Below are 14501 nucleotides of genomic sequence, written 5' to 3' on the forward strand. Positions count from 1 at the left end.
AGAAACAAATAGCAACTACCGTGTTATTGGATGAAGAAGAGGCTGCATTATCCAGTCTAGCTCTTGATTCCATCTCTAAAACTATCTTTCTGCTTCCTGTGAATGCGTGACATTAGCAGCAGGCAGGGCTGCCCTGACACCTCCCCAGAGTGTCACCGGCCATCGGTATGGACCCAAGCAGGATGATGGGCAGAATGGGAAGGTGCCAAGTCCACTTAACTCCTCATCTGCTTGCTGCTCACCCAGGAAATGTTATGGGTTCTGGGCTGCAGTTACCAACATTGGTATAATATGTATTAATATTCTTTTTTTAAAGATTTTATTTATTTATTCATGAGAGACACAGAGAGAAGCAGAGACACAGGCAGAGGGAAAAGCAGGCTCCTTGCAGGGAGCCCAATGCAAGACTCGATCCCAGGACTCTGGGATCACGACCTGAGCAAAAGGCAGATGCTCAACCACTGAGCCACCCAGGCATCCCTATGTACTAATATTCTTGAGGCCAGAATAGGCCATTTTGAAACCTTGAGTTAAAAGGTCCTCTGGTCACATGGCTCTCCTTCAGAAACTGAGCAGCAGATCTGTTCTCTCTTGACCTGGTGATTCTTTGGTGCCTCCCTCTGTGAGACTGGACAGGTTTTCAGGAGACACCTGGAGACTCTTGTAATTGAGGTCCATGGTAGGAACACTTCAGTGTTCTTTGTGGTATAGAAAAACCAATTTCTAAGAAGATTTACATGATAACTTTCTTTCTGGATTGATACTTTCGGAAGGAGTAGAAAAGTATATAAAGTAACTCAAATTGAAATATATAGTTCCTTGAAAAATGCAACTAAAGAGACTATTAGAATCATGTGCTTCAACTTATTGAGGACAAGATAGGCTATTTTAAATGCCTAGTCACAGAAATTTCACAGTCTCGATTTACCCAGATTTGCTCCTTTGTTCCCCCTCTTTCTTTGCACATATGACTCTGTTAGCATTTGTTGCTGTGTTTGAAAATTGCTATACACTGACCATGTTAATTAATCGAGTCCAGTGTATTTTGACCATAAGCAGATATGCGAGTGAATAGGAACTCCCCACTCCTTCCACATCCGTCTCTCTCCTTCCCTGGACAGAAGTGAACCTAAGTCATCTTGGAATAATAATACTAAAGTATACTTCATGAGGGAAGGGGATACCAGTCCTCCTTTTCCATACCTTCTTCACTGAGATCAATCTGGCCTTTATCTCCGGTTTGTTTAGAATCGTATTTCTATTAGGAAATAGATGCTCTGCATCTGTATATTCCAAGAGGGAAGATATCCTTCAAATAGATGGGTTGGTTCTGAACCCCGAGCCTGCCTGCAGAAAAGCCACTGTGAGGTTTGAAGTATGCTCACGTCCCCTGTATGCCTGTCTCTTTGGAGGGGACTCTGGAACACTGAGCGTTGGGAGAGGCAGTGGCCCTGGGGCCTGGAAGAGCCACCCTGTAAGTCAGGGTTATAGTCAGCAAGAAAGCTTATTCCATGGGCAGCCTGGGTGGCTCAGTGGTTTAGCGCTGCCTTCGGACCAGGATGTGAACATGGAGACCCGGAATCAAGCCCCACATCAGGCTCCCTGCGTGGAGCCTGCTTCTCCCTCTGCCTGTATCTCTGCCTCTCTCTCTGTGTCTCTCATGAATAAATAAATAAAATCTTAAAAAAAAAAAAAAAGAAACATTCCAGGGTATGTCATATTCCCTCTTAGAGGGAGAGGGAAGTTCTGTTTCTCTTATATTTAATGCTTAATAATTCAAGCATTCACCCTGTGTCCACTCTCAAAAAAGCTCGTCTTCATGTGCACATGTTTATATGTACATATGGCTATTCAGCTCTTCTGGCAGAACTGGAATAAATAACAATTTATCACTCTTTATTACTAGAATTGGCCAAGAAAGAGCTATAGCTTGTATTACATCAATATTAAAAATGAAATTACATTTCTAGCTCACTGTACATAACCATGTTTCTCCTTTGAAAGGAGTATTCTAGTCTCTTGAGTATTTAAAGCAATAAATTAAGTTTTGGAAGAAGGCTTCAGTTACTTAGAATGTTTAAATTTTTTTTAGAAATATTCATCTTTTATTAGTTTTTAAATCAAAGTTACACGTGCATGTAAGTTAGGGAGTTAAATCATTTGACAAGCCTTGATGTGAAAAGCACCATTCTACCGAGAATACAGTGGGTGTTCCCTGCTTTCCAGAGTTCATTAATATTTATCTCCATATCATGCCATTCTTCTGTTGCTACTACTTGATTTATTTAGTTTTAGATTACTCTATTACAGTAATTCTCCAAGTGTACTCCATGGACCATTTGCTTCTCCAAGACCTTTTCACTGTCCACAAGTCCATGAGATCAAAAGTACTTTTATATAATAGTCCAACATTATTTGCCTCTTTTACTTGGGTTGATATTTGCTGTGGTGGGTTAAACTGCTGGCATGTTTGCATGAATCAATCAAGGCAAGTGGCACCAGACCCTACTAGTCATTGTGTTCTCTGTCATCACACATTTGGAATGTTTTTTAAAATACATTTCCATTTAAGAATGTGCTTGATGGAACAATAAAAACTATTAATTTAGTTAAATCTAAAAATGTGCGTCAAAACGTGAGGTCCTTGAGTGCCATGTGATGTTGCCTCAAGGAGAAGCATGTGTGCCATTGTCTGAGTTGGAAACTCCTGGTCTCCCCCGTACCCGCCCCTCATGGAATACATTGTCACTTGAAAAAATGACTGACAGACAAGCCATGTTTATTCAGACTTGAGTATTTTGTAGACATTTGCTCTAAGTGAATATAAGAGCTGACAGGGTTGATTTGCCAGTGATAAAACTTGAGCTTGCCATTGGAGATTCCCATTTTGGAAAACTTGATTCTGCGACCATGAACCTAAAAGCCTCCCAACACTTAGAGACATATTGCGGACACACAACGTCACACTAGTGTCAGGGGTGTAACTTAGTGATTCAGTATCTCTGCATAGGGAGTATAGCTCCCACCTGTCACCACCATACGATGTCACTACAATACCATTGACCATGTACCTTTCATCCCATTACTTTTTTTGCTCCATAACTGGAATCCTGTATGTCCCACTCCTCTTCACACATTTTGGCCATCCTCTCACCATCAGTTTGTTCTCTGTATTTTTGTGTCTGTTTCTGCTTTTGTTTGGGTTTTTAGATTCTACATATAAGTGAAATCACATGGTACTTGTCTTTCTGTGTCGGACCTATTTCACTGAGCACATTGAGCATGATACTCTCTGGGTCCATCCCTGTTGTTGCAAAGGGAAGATCTAATTCTTTATTATGATTGAGTAATATTCCTCTGTGTGTGTGTGTATATACCATATCTTTATCCAATCATTGATCCGTGACTTAAAGACTTCCTGATAAGATTAGCGAGGATATTAACAAATGTGATTTTTTTTTATATTGTGTAATGGAATATATCAACATCTGGAAGACATGTATAATTCAGTAAATAAATATTTTCCAGTGATCTGTGCATTCTTACAGAATCTTGTAATGTCATATCTATTCAAAATGCAAGATAGCCTAATGGATTTTAGTACAACAATGTACTGAAAATTCATTAACATACCTTGAGATTGCTCATTTCAGTGAATCTTTAAGAAACCTCCGCTTGCCAATTTTTAGTATAGTATCAAAGAAGAATGTCCCCAATTATCTTAAAATGCTATTAAAATAGTCCTCCATTTACCAACTACATATCTGTATGAGGATAGATTTTCTCTATATAGTCAACAGAAACAACATAATCAGATATAAGCCACGTAACTAAAACAACATATGCCAGGCATAAAAGCAATTTGTGAAAATGTAAAATAGTGTCAATCTTCTCATTAAATTTTATGTTTGGGGAAATAGATATATTTCATAAGATATTTATACCAACATTTAATGGGCTCCTTGTTATTTTAAAATAAATATATACTTTAAGTTTTAGTTTAATTTCTAAAACGGTAAATATCTATAGATTTAAGAGGGAGGTATGGATTAGGAGGATCTAGGAAAAAATTCTTGAGTAAGATGTGATGATCATAGAGCTAATATTTTTTGAACATTTTTGAGGGCAGAGTTACAGAACACAGGAGAGTTTGGGTTGAATTAGTGATAAAGACCCAGTATGCTAAGCAAATTGAAAAACAGAAGTATCACAAAACAAAGGAAAAGTTCTGTGAGGTCCTTGGTAATTTTAAGATTGTAAAAGGTTCCTGAAACTTGACAGGTTTGAGAATTATTTACCTATCACCTGACCACTGAGGAATAAGAACATCTAATTCTTTCTGACTACCACCCAACCCCCAACCCCCACAGCATATATGCTCACCTGTCTTTTCATAGCTCTAATAATTTGCTGAATTTTGGTTTGATCAATATCCAGTATTATTATGACAGCCTAAATATTATCTAAAGGTATTGCTGTGACTATGTAAGGGCTAATTTTCAACTTAGCCATGTGGCTCAGGTTACTTTCTCCATAAGTGTGCAAAGGAGGGGGCACTGGGAGGCTCAGTGGTTGGGCAGCTGCCTTTGGCTCAGGTCATGATCCTGGGACCCTGGGATTGAGTCCCACATCGGGATCCTCACGGGGAACCTGCTTCTCCCTCTGCCTGTGTCTCTGCCTCTCTCTCTGTGTCTCTCATGAATAAATAAAAAATTTTTTTAAAAAAGTGCGCAAAGAAGGTGCATTTTTGATACTTTGGATCTGAAATAGCTCTATTCTTTCTTGACACTTGGTTAATACTTTTTGGCTGGGTAACAAAGGTGCAGGTTGGAAGTCATCATCCCTTAGATTTTTAAAGGTATTTCTTTAGTGACATTTTAGCTTACAGTGCTGTTATAGAAAAGTCTGAATCTTGGTCATTTACATGAAATATTCCTGGTCTCTCTCTCGAGATGTCCTTGATCACCAGTGCTTTGAAATTTCCCTCGGATCTAATATTGGCTTATCGTGGGCCTTCAGTCTTCATGTTGGCCCATCCCAGGGAATGTTCTTTAGTTATTTCTTTGACATTCCTGCCCTCCATTTTCTTTGTTCTTTTTTTTTTTTTAGTTTATTTTTGCTTTTCTATTTGCCTTTTTAAAAAAAAAATTGTGTATTTTCTGGCAGGTTTCTTCAATTTCATCTTTGAACTATTTTATTAAGGTTTTTATTTTCACTATCATGTTTTTAATTTCCAACAACTTCTTTCTGTTGTCGTTAATTGTTCTTTTTTGAAATCTATTTTCTTAATGATGTCCTGTTCTTGTTTTATGGATGCCGTATTTTCTTTCATCTCTCTGAGATGAAAGTGGGTTGTGTTCTGTTTTTAGTTTTATTTTCCCTGCATATCTCTCCTTGAGATATTCCCCCTCTTTTGTGGCTTTGTTTTTATAATTTATTTATTTATTTACTTATTTATTTATTTGTTTGAGAGAGAGAGAGCACGAGCAGCAGGGGCAGAGGGAGAAAGTGAATCCCAAGCAGACTCCTCACTGAGTGCAGAGCCCAATGCAGAGCTTGATCCCACAACCCTGAGACCATGACCTGAGCCAAAATCAAGAGTCAGATGCCCAACCAACTGAGCCACCCATGCACCCCTCCTCCTCTTTTGTATTAAATGCTTTCCTCAAATACTGGGTGATCCTTCACTGACAGATCATAATGAATAAGGCACAAAATATCTGGATGGAGAAGCATGGGAGGAGATGGTTGAGTACAGTCTTACCTATATTGTAACCTGAAGGGGCCATTTCTAAAAATTTCTTTAGTTCTTTTCTTTGGAGCTGTTCAGATCCCCAGGAAAGAGTCTTCTAGACTGGTATGAATTTGGCTGCCAGTTTTCTGGGAGCTGGGAGGAAGAAGAGAAGAGAGGTCTCAAATTCAATGTGTAAACTTCAGCTTACTTTCTCCTTTCTCAGTTCCCTATTCCTAGCGGTGCTTGGCAGGTTCTAGTCTGGAGACCCTGGGTGTTACCATGTCAGAGCATATGCTGCTAGCCCCTGCCAAGGTAGGCAGGTGCAGTCACCTGGATGAGAGGTAGAGTTCCAGGGCTCTAACTCCTTCATAAACTGCATTTCAGCCAATTTCCTTGACATAGCTCCACTTAGTGTATATGGTACCATCTAGTTTTAAGCCTTCTAGGGGGTTTTGAAGTATAAACTGAAGTATAAACTATTTACAGCTTTGCCCAACTTTTAGTTTGAGACTCATCTTCTGTCTACTAATAAGTAAGTTACCACTCACCCATCTTAGTTCCAGCTTCCAGAATTGTATTACATTTGCTTCCTCTCTCATTTTCTGTGGCCTTGTGAGTTTATGCTTTGTAAAGACCCTGCATTGTCATTTCATTCGGATTTCAGTGAAGCACAGTGCTAAACATATGTGTTTAACCTATCATCCATTACCAGAAATACTTTAAAGGTTTAAAATACTTTAAAGGAATAAAAAACAGGGATACCTGTGTGGCTCAGCCAGTTAAACATCTGATTCTTGATTTGGGCTCAGATCATGATCTCAGGGCCTGGGCTAGAGCCCCTTGTTGGTCTCTGTGCTCCATGGGGAGTCTGCTTGAGATTCTTTCCCTCTTCCTCTCCCTCTGTCCCACCCTCTCTAAAAAAAAAAGGCATAAAAATTCCTTTAAGGTCTTTTCTTAGTAGGTGAAATGGCTAATAGTAGGAAGCATCCATTTAGTCCCTACTACTTCTTGAACACATTTTTTTTTAAATTTACTCATATCTGAAATATTATAGACCTAAAAGCAAAGTTAGTAGCTTGATTTTGGTTCCAGCATTGAGCAATCATAATGTTATTAGGTTCAGACTCAGATACATCTGGGCTCATATATAAACTGAAGCTAGGTCACTGTTGGAGTGTCTTAAGGATGCTCTGGCTTCCCAGGATGGAATTTCTAGCATCTTGATTTACTTGACCCATATAGTCCATTATTTTCATTCCTTTCCTTTTCCAGAAACATCCCATATTATGAAAAAATTTAAAAGATCAGTGAGGTGGTTGTGGATGGGACACAGGACAAGGAAAATGTGGAACTTCCTCATTCACCGAGGAGCCAGCCAGGAGCCAAGACTTCCCTTGCTCTGGACCCGTAGTGTGATAGAGCCCATAACCAGGTCATGAGGGAAAGTTTGCAACTTGCAAATTGGCAATGCTACAAATCATGGTGTTTTTTCCTAGAAAGCTGGTTTTTGTTTTTCTTATTTATTTATTTATTTACTTATTTGGGACAAAGAGAGAGAGGCAAAGACATAGGCAAAGGGAAAATCAGGCTCCCCCCCGGGGAGCCTGATGCCAGACTTGATCCAGGAACCTGGGATCACAACCTGAGCCAAAGGCAGACGCTCAACCACTGAGCCACCCAGGTGCCCCAGAAAACTGATTTTTAAGTCCGTATTAGCACACCATGCGCAGGCCTGACTTTACTCTGAGGGCAGCCACATGAATTGTCAACACATCATAATGACATCACTATATTTATATTATGTCACATCGTTTGTACTCATTACAATGTGGCCCCCGGAAGCCAGGTGAGAAGCACAAAATTTGGAACTTGAAGGCCCGACATTCAGGCTCTTCTGTGGCTTTTCTGAGCCCCAGCTTTGGTTACTGAATCTGTAAACAGAAGAAACAGTTTCTACCCAGCAGGATTAATGTAAAATTTACCAACTATGCCAGGCTGTCCTCCCAGACCTATGTCCAGAAGAAAGCCCTGGCCTTGTGGGTAGGTACATCTGTGGCTTCTTTCTGTGTTGTGCCAGGGTTGTGACACCTTTGATTAGGTGCCTTATTTTTAGAACAAAAATCTAATTCTACTTGTTGTTTATCTGGTCTCCAAAATTTATGAGGCCACTTAATCAAGAATATAAGATCGGGGCACTTCAGACTCTCATAAGAGAGTGTGATCTCAAATGTTCCTCTCTCCAGCACCCCAAATTCCAGAAGAAGGGAAGTCTGATTAAGGGTCAGTAATTAAAAATACAACTAACAAATTAACCAGCTATATTCTGAGTTATATCCTGAAGAAGGTTTAACACATTTGGACCAAATCAACCTATTCTTTTTCATAACTCACCATCCACTTTGAATGGTGTCTTGATCTTCTGCCTTCAAGCATTCATCAGAAATTATTATAAGAAACTAGTATTCTCATCTTGCTTCAGCATTTGTTAAGAATTTTGAGTACAGATACTAACTATCCATTACATGGCTCAATTTCCCAACTTTTACAAGGTCTTACACAGCAAGTAACCTTGTCTCTGCTGAAGAATTGGTCTGTTTCATCCTTTTTTAAAAATATTTTATTTATTTATTCATAGAGACACAGAGAGAGAGACACAGGCAGAGGGAGAAGCAGGCTCCATGCAGGGAGCTTGATGTGGGACTTGATCCCAGGACCCGAGGATCATACCCTGAGCCGAAGGTAGACACAGCCACTGAGCCACCCAAGCATCATCCTCTTAATAAGGCCTGTGAAACTCATAATGTTTCCCCATTCAACTTTGTGCCAGGAACATCAAAATCAAGTTTTTTGTTTTGTTTTGTTTTTTAGAATAAGGTTTTAAAATCAATCTTAAGAACCGTGTAAACTTTTTTTTTTTAGCATGTTAGGTCTCTCCTCTCTACCCTGTTTTCCATGTGATCATTTCTATCTTACTAATTTTATTGTATTTTCTTTTTTAAAAAAAATATTTATTAGAGAGAGAGAGAGAGCATGAATGGGGTGAGGAGCAGAGGGAGAAGCAGACTTCCTGCTGAGCAGGGAGCCCCATGTGGGGCTTGAACTCATGACCCTGAGATCATGACCTGAGCTGAAGGCAGACAGACACTTTACCGACTGAGCCACCTAGGTGCCCCATCATTTTTTTTCAATGACAAATCCTGGAGTGCCTGGCTGGCTCAGTCGGTAGAGCATGTGGCTCTTGATCTCAGGGTCATGAGTTCAAGCCCCATGTTGGGCATGGAGCCTAACTAAAAAAAAAAAAAAAAAAAAAAAAAGACAAATCTTTTTGGAAATGAATGAATGAATGGGTGAGCAAGTGAATTATGAATGAGTAAAGGAAGGTCAGTGATTTGGAGCTGGATGAGAGAAGAAAGGAGAACATGAAGGTGTCTTCAAACACTTGAAATGCTATGTTTTGGAAGACACAGTGGTTATGGCTTTAATTGCTCCTGGGGATAGAATAAGAACCAAGATGTAGGGGCGCCTGGGTGGCTCAGTTGGTTAGGCATCTGCCTTTGGCTCAGGCCATGATCTCAGGGTCCTAGGATTGATTCCTGAGTCCGGCTCCCACTCAGCAGAGAGTCTGCTGCTCCCTCTACTTCTGCTCCTCCTGCTTCTGCTCCTCTCTCTCTGTCTCTCTTTTTCTCAAATAAATAAATACAATCTTAAAAAAAAAAATAGCCAAGATGTAGACTGTCCATTAGCGGTCTTGAACATTCCCAAGCTATTTCTCATGTGCCTGCTTTCCGTGCTCTATAGAAGAGGCTCATTAAAGACCAGTTCCCTATTCTCCAGTTCTTCCATTTTAGGCAAACAGATCCAGCTGACTGCACAAGAGAACTCTAAGAGTTATCCAATCATGGGATGGACTGCTTTGCAAAGTAGGGAGCTTCCTGTCTCTGGAGGATCCCAAGAAGTGGCTAAATGACAAGGACCCTGAAAAGTACTCTGCATCAGGAGAGAGGGTGTATTTGTTGACGTCTAAGTCTTGGCCCCTGCTGTGCTTTCATGATTGTCAGTTATTTGGAGGTTTTGGTGCTAAACTGAATGATTAGGTGTTTTGGGTGGTTTTTTTTTATTTTTTTTTTATTATTATTTTTTTTTGGTTTTTTTTTTTAAAGAATTTTTTTACATTTATTTGAGAGAGAGGACAGAGAGCACTAACAGTGGGGAGTAGCAGAGAGAGAGGGAGAAGCAGACTGAGATTATGACCTGAGCAGGAGGCAGACACTCAACAACTGAGCCCCACAGGCACCCCAGATTAGGTAGTTTCAAAGTAAGTGGGCGATCTGGAGGTGGGGAGGGGGAAGGCAGTAAAAATGCCTTCACAAACCAGTTCCTTTGCTCTGTGACCCAGGCAGGTCCCATCAGTAGCTTGACCCTCCATAATCTGGATTTGCAGGTGGTGGTGGTGTGGGCTAGCCAGGGTTCCAGGGAGCCTGTGGCTCTCTGCACATGGAGAGTCTCCTGAGCCACTGCAAGGATTGTTGCCAGAGACTCCCCCTGTGTCTGTCCCTGTGGAAGTGAGGGCAGGAGACAGGCACCTGAACTGATGTTGAGACCCACCATCCAAAGCCCATGTTTCTCTCTGTGGAGGAGCCACAAGGGACTCAGGCTCACAGGGAAGCCAGGGCTGGCTGTTGTGAACCACCCATCAGCCGATGTGAACCTGGTTACCACGTGGCATCTTAGACAGTGACATTCAGAGGCTTGCTGTGGAAGGCAGGTAGACAAAACAAGGCATGGCCCCATGTAAATTCCTAAAGGGAAAATTTGACTCAAAATAATTTTTTCCCCACCTTGTTTATTCGCTTTTAAGTGAATTAGAATTTTTTAAAAATAACTTTTAATACAGAACGTTGCAAGAATAAAAATAGTACAGAGGACACCACATTCCTTGTCTCTAGATTAACAGTTGCTCTCTAGTTTTCCCCCTGAATCATTGAGAGTAAGGCACATACACCAGAAGCCTTGGTACCAGAATACTTCCATGAGTATTCCCTAGGAAATGGGATATTCTTCTGTATAGCCAGAGTCCAGTTATCAGGTTCAGTGGGATTAACATTGATAAGTAACTTTATCCAATCAACAATTGGTCTTTCAGTTTCTTTCAACTCACCCAGTAATGTCCTTTATAACATGGTTTCCCTTCTCTGGGGCAGGGTTCAGACCAGGATGAGGTTACAATTCATTTTCATGTCTCTTTTTGAAGATCTTTTAACAGTTACATTATTAGTTAATGGTCTCCTTAGTGCCTTCTTCAAAATCTTTAGATAAAAACACTTCTAGTCGAGTATCACCATCCTGTTGTTCACTTGAAAGCCAAGGCTAGATTCTCTGGAATCCAAGCCCACTCTGATACCATAGAAAAGGTTTTCACATGTGAGGTGGAAGGGATGGGAGCAAGGAATTTTGCGAGTGTATTTTATGCACGGTTGACTTTCCTTTATTTGATTGGAACACACAAAAACAGATCGGAAACGGCGAGATCATTCTCAAATTCCCCTGTTGTCAGTCTGACTTATTGCCAAGAAGTTTCTACTTTGTCCTTGGGGAGGAAGAAGATCATTTTGAGATTCTGTTTTATCTTGAGACAACACACTGTTATGAATCTAGAAACAGATAAAAAAAATACCTTTACATTAACTCAGAGTCCTTATCTCAGCACTTCCATGTAATTTATGAATCAACAGCAACAACACATGTGATAATTAAGCATTTCTATGCGTGCAGTGCTTTGGTTAGCTCAGGAAAGGGTATATTCAGCAATTCTGGTCTCTGCCCTCCAGAACAACTTGCTTAACATGCATCAATATGCATTATTAAGTGTTATAACACATCAAGTAAAAAATATGCCCAACACTTGCAAGACATAACACAGACTTAGAATTATTGGGGTAATTTGTCTGATGGCAACATTTAATCAGAGAGAGACTGAATAATTCACCAAAGCTTACTTTAAAGAATCAGAGCTACAATGCTGACCTTTTGGTGTAATCTCTCACTTTCAAAATACTCTATCTGGATGTCTTCTTTAGTATCTGAAAAACAAGAGGGAAGGTGGAAGAATAATAGAAGATACATTTTTTTTAAGTTTACAGAAGTCTGGAATAGCTTCTTTGAAAAAAAAAAGTTAAATGAAAAAACTTTGGCTTCTTGTTTTCCAAAGCATCTGTAAGAGGCTACAGGGAATAAAACACTAATTTGAAAAGATATATGCACAGTTATGTTTATTGCAGCATTATTCACAATAGCCAAGACATGGAAGCAGCCCAAGTGTCCACTGACAGATGAATGGGTAAAGAAGATGTGGTATATATACACAATAGAATATATCTCAGCCATAAAAAAGAATGAGGTCTTGCCATTTGTAGAAGCATGAAAGAACCTAGAGGGTATGATGCAAAGTGAAATATATCAGAGAAAGACAAATAAATTATTTTGCTTATATGTGGAATCTAAACAAACAGGAACCGACCTATAAGTACAGAGAACAAACTGGTGATTGCCAGAGGGCAAGGGGCTAGTGGGGGGTTGGGAGGTGCAGGCTTCCACCTACAGAATGAGTAAGTCATGAAAATAAAAGGCACAGCACAGAATATAGCCAATGGTATTAGAGTGGTGATGGATAATAGCTACATTTGCAGTGGGCATGGTATATTATATAGTCTTATTGGATCACTATGCTGTACACTTGAAACTAATGTAACATTGTATGTCAACTATACTTCAATAATACATTTTTAAAATAGGGGCACCTTGATGACTCGGTTGGGCACCTGCCTTCGGCTCAGGTCATGATCTCAGGGTCCTGGGATTGAGCCCTGAGTTGGGCTCCCTACTCAGCAGGGAGTCTGCTTCTCCCTCTGCCCTCCCCCCTGCTTGTGTGTGATCTCTCTCTCTCTCTTTCTCTCTCAAATAAACAAATATCTTTAATAAAAAAATTTTTTAAATAGAAGTTAGTTTTAAAGAAGAGGCTGCAGGGACTCTGAAGCGTGGCAGGGGGTCAGATTGATAATACTTTGTATCTTACTCCTCATCGCTCTTAAACGTAGGCTCTTTATGGGTGCCATAAGGATATTCTTTTTACCTAGTTCACTTTATAAACTTTGCCTATTTTACTAAGAGTTATAAACAGGAAAAAAATGGACTTTAAAAGTTGCATGTAATTTTAATTTTTTCTATGTTTATTGTATGTAGATTCATAATTGTAACCTGGGGGAAATGTGTTCATCGGGTCCAAAGCAATCACATAAATAATGAGATTTCTTTGAAGTTGTCTTTTCCTTGACTAGTGGAGGATTCTGTAGATCCTTGCTAATCAATATGGTAGCCATCGGCCGTATGTGACTATTGAGGATTTGGGAGATGGTTAGTCTGAACTGAATTGTGGTATAAGTAAAATACACATTACCTCTTTAGGACTTAGTACATGAAAAGAAAACATAAAATATCTCATTAGTAAAGGCCTTTTTAGATTAAATATATGTTGAAATGATAGTATTTTGGATACAGTGAGTTAATGAGTTAAATAAAATATTTAAATTAAATTCACCTGTTTCTTTGCATGTTTTTAATGTGGCTGTCATAATATTTCTATTGGACAGTTCCCATCTGGAGGGAAGGAAAATAGAGAGCTAAAAACCCAACTCATTTCTTGTACTTCAGAGTACATTGCTGAAGGGAAAGCTAAATATCCAGTGATCCCAATTTTTGGGTTACATTTGGATTTCATTAAAGCTTCTTTAGTTAAATCTACTGTAAACCTGCCCCAAGGTCCCAGGTGGGAAGAGAATTGGATCTTTTTGTTTGCTTAAAAGAATTCTAAGAAAATCCTGAATTCATTTCAAAAGCGATTCACTTTTAAAAGCTCTGTTAAAAAGCTTTCCATTTACTGAGGTTGGAAGTATGATTAACATTGAGTTCTTAAGAGGCTAAGTAATCGGGAAAATTATCCAGAAACTTCTGAGAGGACTTTCCCTGGTCTCGAGCAGAGGCATCTGGGGGGGACTTAAGGACCATTAGTAGCCTCAGATCAGCCATACGCTCCTGTGTTCACACCTTCCCTCCAATAAACGAAAACATCGGGAAAGATAAAATATTTATTCCTAAGTGTCTATAACTGAATTTATGGATCTAACTTGCTGGATATTATTGCCTGTGCAAACCCATGCAACTGTGCACGTAAAGCATGTTTTTATTAGTTCCTACATAAAATTTTTATGGTAATGGCAAACAAAGGACCAATTTAGTTTAGCTGAGTTTGTTATTATTCCAGCTTCGAATAGATAAGCGGCAGTGCAAATAACAGGGTCAACGGGGAAGAGGTTTCGGGTCTCTCAGGGCCAGGGCTCCTGGCCCACTGGCTAGCAGTGGTACCAGGGCTGCCTGCTGAGAAGCCCCAGGAAAGCCTGGCCAGAACAGAGTGGCATGAGGCTGGTGGGGGCTGCCAGCAGATCTGCTATGGAGCGGTGACACTCCCAATCAGTAACCACAGAGTATTCAAATTTAGTTTCTGAAAAGGCCTGCATAGATGCTTTTGAAAGAACTCCCACATACTGTATTTCAGCTGGAGACTTGCAGAGAGAAAGGGTTCAAGTGGCTTATTGTGGGTCATCTCCCACTCTGGGATTTAAACAAAGCACAAACAGAACAAAGTTCCTTTAAACTGGGTGCCTTCATCTGAGTCCCTCCTGTCTGTGGTTTGGCAGGCTGGCTGGATGGAGAG

General features: G+C 40.0%; 1 protein-coding gene and 1 non-coding gene across 2 annotated transcripts in view; both read left to right on the top strand.

Moving 5' to 3' along the window:
- Window positions 1-14501, top strand: part of KIF26B (kinesin family member 26B) — a 441618-nt gene that overhangs the window by 179710 nt on the left and 247407 nt on the right.
- On the top strand, window positions 8939-9011 carry TRNAK-CUU (transfer RNA lysine (anticodon CUU)). Its single transcript has one exon. It is a non-coding gene; the product is annotated as a tRNA-Lys (tRNA).

The sequence above is a fragment of the Canis lupus genome, chromosome 7 (assembly GCF_003254725.2).
Source record: "Canis lupus dingo isolate Sandy chromosome 7, ASM325472v2, whole genome shotgun sequence".
In the NCBI taxonomy this organism is placed as follows: domain Eukaryota; kingdom Metazoa; phylum Chordata; class Mammalia; order Carnivora; family Canidae; genus Canis; species Canis lupus.